General features: G+C 49.3%; 1 pseudogene; it reads left to right on the forward strand.

Annotated features, from left to right (window-relative positions):
* Positions 1-1,342: 1,342 nt before the first annotated feature.
* LOC135915066 (U2 spliceosomal RNA) lies at positions 1,343-1,524 on the forward strand (annotated as a pseudogene).
* The last annotated feature ends 8,168 nt before the right edge of the window (positions 1,525-9,692 follow it).

Raw genomic sequence — 9,692 nt, forward strand, 5'->3', positions numbered from 1 at the left:
TTCCCTGGCAACCCATGAGTCCGCTATCCACGTCCACATCCACACACCCGCAACCACATCCACGAAACTGAGTTGGCTATATCGGGGAAGATCTATTCACCCTCCTTAAGGACACTGGTCCTGACCTCCCCAGGATGCTTTTTCGTGCGGCGTCCATCGCAAGCATGAGCGCAACTAACCTGGGCCGCATGGGACTCACTCTACCAGCGGGCCAACATGGACTACAGCGCATACCGGCAGCGGGAATTGAACCCGTCCACCTTCCCCTATTTACTAACCTGCAAGAACGAGTCTCGTTTAGATGGTCGAATTCTTGGGTTCTCGTGTACAATAAGGGTAGTTTAAGCAAGGTTACTTCGTTGTTTTGTATGTTCGGAATTACGTCTCTGCGTCCGTGTTTTTTTTTATTTCTCTAAGAAATTTTAGTCAGGGTCCATAGTAGACATAATTTCTCGCACTGAGTGATCAGCCACGTTGTCAAATGTTATTTCTGGGAGAATTCCATCAAGGTGTATTCTGTATGTCTCATGGTTGAACCAAGTAATGATGCTGATGTCGCTGTGTTCATTGGCATGCTAGGGTGCCTCGATGTCCTCCGTCGCGGCGGGCGAGGAAGAAGATATCGAGGCACCTTACAGCTTGCCTTACCATTAGCTTCGCCCTAATTAGTAATAAAAGTCGGGGTTCCGACTCCCACCAAAATTCGAGGGTGCGACTCCTACCAAAAGTCGTCGGTTCGAGATCCTTAATTCGGTTTACATTATTTAGCTGCGCCTTAATTAATTTACTTCCTCTTAACACCAAAGTTCGTAGGTTCGGCTTCCACCGAAGGTCCTGGGTTGGAGTGCCTTAATTAACTCTGTTTTAATTAACTTTGTCTTTCTTTCGGCATAGTGAGCGACATCGGAGCCAGCTGTGGACGAAGATGACAGCAAACGCGAGTAGTGGCATGAGCGCGTGTCTGCGCGATGCGACCTCGCATGACTTTCTGTACCGCACGCCGCATTTTCCAGACTATTGGGGGTTTACGAGCCACTTGAGGCTTTCGCCTTAAAATCATGAGCCGTTTCACTCTTTTAAAGTGGATGACCAGCGAAGCCGGTTACTGTTTAGCACACGACACGTAGGTGACAGAATTTTGAACAAAGGCACGAGTTCATCTACCGTGATGTTTTATATACATTCGCGTGGACGATGGCACCGTCGCCCCGAGAACCCGGAGGAAACTAGACACGCGTGACGTTTTGAGGGGACCGCCACCACGGGGGAGCGCAAATAAAGGAAAGTAGGTAGATACGCAAGCGCTTGGAACGCCGACAAAGAGACGGTGGTGCGAACGCAGATATGGCCGACGCAGGTCAAAGCGTAGTATCTGCTCTTATCATCTTAATATCTGATGCGGGTTCTATTTGGACCCAAGGTACCAAACTTATTTTTGCAAGTTGGCGCAATGCTTGAAGCATGCTTCATCTCCGCCGCGGGTCGGCCCGGTATTGCGCTATCTCCGCGATCGGCCCACTGTTATTGCACAGGTAGAACGCAACTGCACGGAACCCCAGCCATAAACAGCTTCGCTGTAAAAAACAAAAAACAACAAACAGGTCGTTCCAATCGCAGTCATTCACTCAGGCTGGTCGATCTCAGAAAGTTCAGTAGCACATTGCATGGCCTTCTGATGCGATGGTAAGTCGCGTCGATGTTGCAAAGTTCAGCACTACGAAAAGCGATTGTCTGTGCTCACTGTAGTGCGGGCACCGGCAAAGAACGCGCCGAGTTGTTTCCGCCTCCGCTGCAATCCTCACATGCTGCTGTGTCAGCCCTACCTATGCGGAACGCGTAGTATTTGGTGAACGCGGCGCCCGACACTACAGAAAAGTGCCGCGTCTCTTTGGGAAAGTCTTCGAGGAAGTCGAAGGCTGGATCTAGGGTAACGGGCGTGCATAAAGTGTGATTTATTGAACTATCGAGTTGAAAATATCGATGGCACCGAAACTCGCAGCGCTCCGAGTCGTACTACCCTTTATTATAATGACGAACCAACACACAAATGGTAGGTGCTTTGCTACTCGAACACGGCACTGTCTTTGCGCGGTCTGCACACACAGTTGGTATTCGAAATATTTTAAAGCGAAAGCTCTATATACTGGCCGCGAACTTGCGAGTTCGCCGTGGCGGTGCTTCGAGCAGGCACATGACGTCACAACGCGCGCCTCGCCGCGGATATTTATCTCTCTCTTTCTCGCTTCCTAGTCACTACGGCGCATGCGCCACTAGTAGCACCGAGCCACAGGTATTCCGCCGCTGCGCAGCGCCGCGCCTTTCAACCGCCGCCGTTTGGTATGACGTCACACCGCGTTCGTCGTCATTGCGCTCGCCTCCGCTTGGTTCGCCAGCTGCGTCGCATGCCGCATAGCATGTCGGAGGATTGAAAAGGAGACCTCGTGTGCACCGCAACCACAGTTGAGGCGGCAGTATGAACGGCGGCAATTCTGATAAGCAGGAGGAGGCCTGGAATCGACATCGGGACGAGATGAAGAGGAAACGAATCGCCCAGGAAACAGACGAACAGCGCGCTGAACGACTGGCTAAACGCCGCAACACAGCTAGACAGCCAGACTAAGCTGGACTTGTAATCAAGATTGACCAACATGGTTAGCCTTGGTTGCTGACCATGGTGGTCCATCGCGAGCTAGTAGGTAGAACTACTTCAAGGGGACCTTTATTTGTTTATGAAAATTTTCTGTTAGGAAGGAGATATTAAGAAATATTTTTTGACTGCAACAGCCAAACTTTCATGAGTAAATATAGATTCTCCAACGCTCGGCAGCAAAATAACTTCTCGATACCTTTCCCTTACACGCAAATTCTAAATGTAGGCGGGCGTGCACCCCGTCGGTGTTAGGGGAGGATTTTGCGAACGAATGGTAGGTACCGTGAAGCATCTCCAATCAAGCGGTATTGTTTTTTGTCCTGACAGGCGCAGAAGGGTAATCAGCTGACAACTCTTTTGCTATGCCTATACCCAGGTCGATGAAGTTTATGCTCTGCCACACACTTTTTCTTTATTGTAATGCACCTTCCAGCAGTTTTATCAATTATCATGTGGGACGCCATACGTTCCACAAAATACCGGCAATAATAGCCGAGACTTATCTCGGCTATTATATCTTGCTAAATGTTTTTTTTTTGCCGAGTTGTACGAAGTTCCTGGCTAAAATGTCTTCGGCCAACATTGAATGACAGGCAGCAAGCGCCATTTTTTGGTTTAGGGCAGGAACATTGGACGGGGAAGAAGAAGCTTGGCACGCCATTCACTCTATCTTGAAAGCAAGGTCAGAGGAACGATCAAGTAAGGTGTGAGGCCGGGCTAGCATATTGATATAACCAGCTCAAGGGTTAACCTTCAGGATGAACAAGCACTTGTCCTTGTCGCTTGTTTTTATGTCCCGTGTCAACTCTCGTGCTGGTTATATGGAAGAAGAGAGATACCGATTCAAGATGCTGCAGTGGTGCCACACATGTGATGTCAAAGCAAAGGAAATCTAGGGCTCACACGTGATGGGAGCTGTAAATATAAAAATTAAGAACAAAGTGGCTTGGGGTGAAGCTCGCTTCCAGTTTCCTAGGGCTGCCCCACAAAAAAATGTCCGCAAAGTATTTTTTTCTTTTTGTTTATTACGCTTTTTTATTGATGTGTTCGGCACGTTTCTTGCGGGTATCGTCAATAAAGGATCAAGAGAACCTTGTCAACTACGATTATTTTCAGTTGCAGTAACGTACGTTCATTATAGGCAGCGCTTTTAGCATCCACTGCGAAATTGGAGAGTGGCTTTCCCTGGCAATCCATGAGTCCGCTATCCACATCCACGAACTCGCAGCCGCATCCATGAAACAGAGTTGGCTATATCGGGGAAGATCTATTATTACCCTCCTTAAGGACACTGGTCCTGACTTTCCCAGGCTGCTTCTCGTGCGGCGTCAATCGCGGGCAGGAGCGCAACTAACCTGGGCCGCATGGTACTTACTCTACCCGCGGGCCAACATGGACTATACAGCGCATACCGGCAGCGGGAATCAAACCCGTCCGCCTTCCCCTATTTACTATCGTACAAGAGCTAATCTCGTTTAGATGTCCGCATTCTTGGGCTCTCGTGTACAATAAGGGTTGTTTCAGCAAAGTTACTTCGTGGTTTTGTATGTTCAGAAGTACGTCTCTGTGTCTGTGCTTTCCTTTTATTTACGAAATTTTAGTCAGGGTCCACTGTAGACATAGGATGGGATAGCAGTGGAATAACTTCATTATAATGCAGCCAACACACGGTTTAACGCGTCGCGACGTTGGGCAAGCGTCGACCAGGCGTTATGCCCTATTTCTACTACCTACCCCAGTTCGGCCCGTTTGTGGTGGGTTGTGAGGCTTCTGCTTTTCGAGCGCACCCCGGGCCTGCTGGACGGCCACTAGTTGAGGGTCCTTGTCTGTAGACTGCACTACACTCTGAAGTTCGGGTGGGTATGTCCCGGAGATAGCTTCTGTCGGGAATGTGGCGCAAATAATTGCTCACATTGAGTTGTCGGCCACGTTGTCGAAGATTATTTAGGGGAAAATTCCATCAAGGTTCCATCATGGCTGACCCGAGTAATACTCAATTACTATAGAGGCTAGAAGGTTCTAGCCTCTGTACAATTACTGCCTCTTCGCACCGGCAGGTGGCGCTACGCGTCTTGCAAAACTCCAGAGCCTGACGTCCATAGAGACTTTTAGCATGTCCGGTATTCCAGCAAGCACGGGCGGTTTGCCGGTTTAGTGGGGGCGTAAACGGGAGCGGCCAGATTGGTGGCGCCAGGTGGTCGCGCAAAGCTCAACCACACAAACACAAAGCTAATTAGTATATTCTGCTTGGCTGCTGGTGTAAATTTCCTGCCGGCCTGCCGGCTGCCTGCCTGCCTGCCTGCATCTTCAAGGAAGATGGGAAGCGTGTCACTTTGTTTTCCGTGCCAAAGGACCCCGAACGTTTTGAAACGTGGCGGTGGGCTGTCCCCCGGGCTGACGAATTCCTCGACGGGAAATCAGCCCTCTATGAGCTTTACTTCCACGAGTATTAAATACATTGAGCGGCATCCACGCACGTGGTCAAAGGCGAAACACTCAGGAACTGGTGGACTGGGCGGAAAAGGCCAAGCAGGCCCAGGGCCTTACTTGAGCCCTAACGCTCAGCCACGTCCCTCTTTACCCTTCCCCCTTTCAATAAAGTTTATCACCACCTCAAGATTCCCAGTGATCGACCAGTGCTTACAAGCGACGCAGTGCCATCAATTCACCCAAATGCTCCATCGCACCTCTCCGAGAACGCAGGCCTAACCATTGCTGTTGATAGGGGAGGACTTTTATATTCGTCAGATCAGCTGAATGCACTGGCGACATCACTGGGAAATAGTTTCACCCACAGCTTCAGTGTGAAGCAAGAAGCGACACTGCAGCTTTATGATTCTGGTATCTTTTCTCCAGCTTACCAAGTTGAGCCTCGATTTCTGCCCTGAACACAATACAGCACTTACGAATAGAATCGTAGAATTCTATGTGCTCACAAGGCTCCATATCTACGTCAAGTCTCAGAACGCGAAACGGGACGAAACGCGGGAGCCAATGAAGATGCTAAAACTGCGTCGAGTGCTCTCAACTGTGCCTTGCATTGAGAACTTTGCTACAAAGCTTCTTTTTTCATCAGTGACTTTTAGTTTCAGTTATGTGAACTTCTCTGTGATTTGTGCTGACAAGAAGTCCTATTTCAAGAACACAGTGTGCAATAAAAGCCGTTTTGGCAACCTGTACTTGATTGCTGAAGTTCGTGACTTTCTGCTGTGCTCCATTATTAGTTGGATCTGGCAGTCATGAGCTCGGACATCGTATGAATGAATGAATGAAACCACGTTTATTCCACATTAAAATGCGCCGAAGACGCTGGCCGCGGTGGAAAGGGAGGGATACTGTTGCAAAAGGGGAAGGGTGAGGCTGCATCCGTTTTATTAACCAACGTCCTGGAGGCAGCTAAGTGGGGGCCGCATGACGCTTGTGGCTGTCGTGGAGCCGATCGCCGACGGGTGGTGCCGCCGGGTCCTGGAGGAACAACAGCAGTGCTCGCCAGAGCTCGACGGCATGGTCCGGAGACGTGGTATCCGGGCAAGCCCAAGTCCGGAGAGAAGAAGGCCAGGGTCCCCGCTGTATGGTGGCCAGGGCACAAAGCCTCGGTGGGATGTAGAAGGGGCACTCCCAACACAGCTGGTTGAGATCAGCACGACATTTGCACGTGGAACAGAACCCACTTAGAGGTGGTGGTGGTGTGCCACCCCTGTGGAAACGCTTCAGCACGTGAGGAGTAAGAAGGGTGCCTGTCTGAATTCTCCGAAGCAAGACTGATTCTCGCCGTGTGAATACCTTCGGGGGAAACGACGGTATAGAGAGTGGATTGCCCACTGCTGTGAGGTAGGCGGCACGTCGTTGTTTGGTCGCATGCTTGTCTGCCATCGGGTCTGCTAGCTCAGGTGTTGTAGCTAGAAGAGGATAAGGAGTATCGGAGGCTCTGGCTAGCGCGATAGAGAGATGAGCGCGCGCCAGTGTATGAGCCTTCTCGTTTCCGGGGATACCGCAGTGCGCAGGGACCCAGTGGATGGTAACATCGTGACCGCCTTCGCGGAGCAGGCGTGCCTGGTGCAGGATCTTCTGCAGCACGGGATCTGCGTAAAGAACATTAGCACATGCCCGATGGGCAGCGTGGAAGTCTATGTACAGTCGACCAAAAAAGTTTACGGACCACGAGATCTCAGAAAATTCTAAATATACGAGGAGCCTTTAAAAGCAGCCAGTAAAACTGGGCATCCGAATGTTGTTCGTACGTACCACTAAAGGCAGGAAATGGGAACACCGGGCTGCGTTTTGAGGCTGAGGAGATATTCAGCTTTTTGTCAGATGTGATGGTCCGTAAACTTTTTTGGCCGACTGTACATATGATGGTGAACAGGGTCAGTTTGAGACGAAGTTGCGAGGGCCCACTTCAAATAATCTAGGATGGCCATTAGCTCAGCGCGGGTGCTGGACATTGCTTCTGCTTATATATGATGACGGTGGTTCTGATTTTCATTTGTCTGGTGGTACCACGCAGCGCTGGTGTTACTAGCGCCATCTGCAGGCAGTGCAGCGTCCGTGTATACGATGCGTTCAGTCAAGGGGAGTGAAATGGTAGCTTTAGCATGTCTGTTAACATATGCAAGGCGCCACATTCGCTGAGTAGGATCCATATTGAGAGGAAGTGGCTTGCCACCGGTGAGAGTCGTGATTTCCCACGGCGGCGTTTTGTTGGGCAAAATGGGCATTGTGTGGACGTCATAACCGAGGAGCATGAGTGTGTGTCGTCCGGCATTTGTGGCGCGAAGTCTCGTCTCTTGTGTAGAGATGTGCATGTTGACAAGCTCGGACATGTTATTGAGTTTGCTACAACTTTTAAGCGCTTCGAGGCTTGTGTACCTTGGGAATCCAGTTACAATGCGTTTGGCTTCGTTAAGTAACCGGTCGAGCACGTTCATCTGTGTGCGGTTGACTGGATGATACGGCAGCCCGTACATGATACGGCAGACAAGAAAAGCTTGAGCGAAATGCCGCATTTCACGTTCGTTTACTCCACGGGTGCGGTTAGAGATTCTGCGTAAAGCGTGCAGGATTTGTTTGCTGGTCCTCGTAACGCATTGGAACTAAGTGTTCGCTGTGCAGTTCTCATCCAGGGGCATACCTCGTGAGAATCACGAGTTTCCTCCCTATCGAACGCGGTGCGATAATCAATCGCTCTCAAGAACTGAAACTGCATGTAGATATTTATTCACTATAGGCCTTGAAGTCCTCACTTGCGCTTTTAACTAATCCGCAAGGAAACACGTCTCAATACTTATAGACGTCTTATACACGATACACGTCTCAACATAAATCACAGAAAGATTACTAAACGCGGCCCACGGCCAGCCCGGCCTAGCGCGGCGGGCGAATCGCGCTACGAAGAGCAGCGCCACCTACGCAAAAGAGCGGCGCTCGCCACTCGACTTCTAGCCACCACAGATCGACCTTAGAATCGACCCCTGTGACGCGCGGAAGTGACGTCACTTTAATAAATTAATCTTAATTATTTCATTATTAAATTAATTGAAATATATAATATCTTACTAAACAATGCGTTGAACTTACAACGCTATGAAATAAAGTTGTCTTATGCGTTAATTAGTCTACACATTTTGATTATAGACGTTATGGCAAAATGTGCCTCTCTATAGTAATACTCAACGTTCAATATTACAGGGCAGAAAAATATTATATTATCTGTAAGGTACCTGCAGAGATGGAAAGCAATTTTATTGAGTGTCTCGTGCGCAGCATCACCCGAGCGTCACCCGAGAGCCCGAGGGAATGTGTTGGGGCAATGGGGGGGGGGGGGGGGGGAGGGGGGCACACACACACGCACGCTTCTACCCCGTTTCCTCTCTGGGCGCCATTACTTGGCGACATAGAGCTTCCTACAAAAATTACTAGAGGGAACTCTGGCGCTAGTGTCTACGGGAGCTGCAATGGGAGCGGTTGTCCCAGCATGGGAATTATGGGAAGTACATGGATTTGCCTAAACTTCTTTTTTTTTTGGCTTCAAACGGCTTTGTGACTTTGTAAACTCATCATTTTCAACAGTTTTCAACAGTGTATTGCGTCATAAATAATTAAATAAAGATCATTAAAATTGCCCTACGGCAGGATTCGAACACAGGGACTCTAGCGCAGAAGCCTAATATTGAAATCATTAGCAACGGACGCATGTATCGACAAGCGAATGAAACGCCTTTATGAATGTATCGCGGGCATGCCAGTGCCTTGAGACGCTTGGCGCGTTTCGATTTGGCCACCTGGACAAGCTCAATCGTTGCAATTAATAGCAATTGTACGCGTTCCCGGCGTCTTCTGCACTTCGAGGAATATAGATTACGCTGAAGTAAACGACAATAAGATTTATATAGCGCCATATACAAAGCCACAAGAACGTCTGAATCCACAAGCACGAAGATCAGACAAATCCATGTACTTCCCATCATTCCCTTGGTAGGACAACGACTGCGGCGCCAGAGTTCCCTCTAGAACACTGTACCTCTAGTAATTTTCGTAGGAAACTCTATGCTTGGCGAGCGTGTGTGCAGCAGACGACAAGCACTGCAAGCGTACAGCACATGCCCACACTGTATATAAATCCATATTGCGGCGTTTGGACGCTGTGTTTACAGCAGTGTCCAAACGCCGCAATATGGATTTATATACAGTGTGATTGATGCGTGAAACTGCAGTCTTCGCACTGTCACTCACATGGTTCCTCAAAGGGTTTCCATTCGAGGTCTTTGCTAGCTGTACACCATACCATGATTCGATTTCGAGATCGAAGCAACCAGTGAAACAGTTTTGACACCCCACTTGCTGCAGCGCCGTGCGTCTTAATCACCATAGCTGCGCAAATATTACTGACTCGCATCACGGAGAGACCGATGCGGGCGCCACCATTGTGCTCAATTATAAACAGAAGATTTCTTTTCCTGCGTTCCCAGAATCAGCCGCGTCCTCGTGCGTATCCTCGAGTAAAATGAACGGATCCTTGAAAAAGTAATAGTAAACTGGGTCG

This window comes from Dermacentor albipictus, chromosome 3, assembly GCF_038994185.2.
Source record: "Dermacentor albipictus isolate Rhodes 1998 colony chromosome 3, USDA_Dalb.pri_finalv2, whole genome shotgun sequence".
NCBI lineage: Eukaryota > Metazoa > Arthropoda > Arachnida > Ixodida > Ixodidae > Dermacentor > Dermacentor albipictus.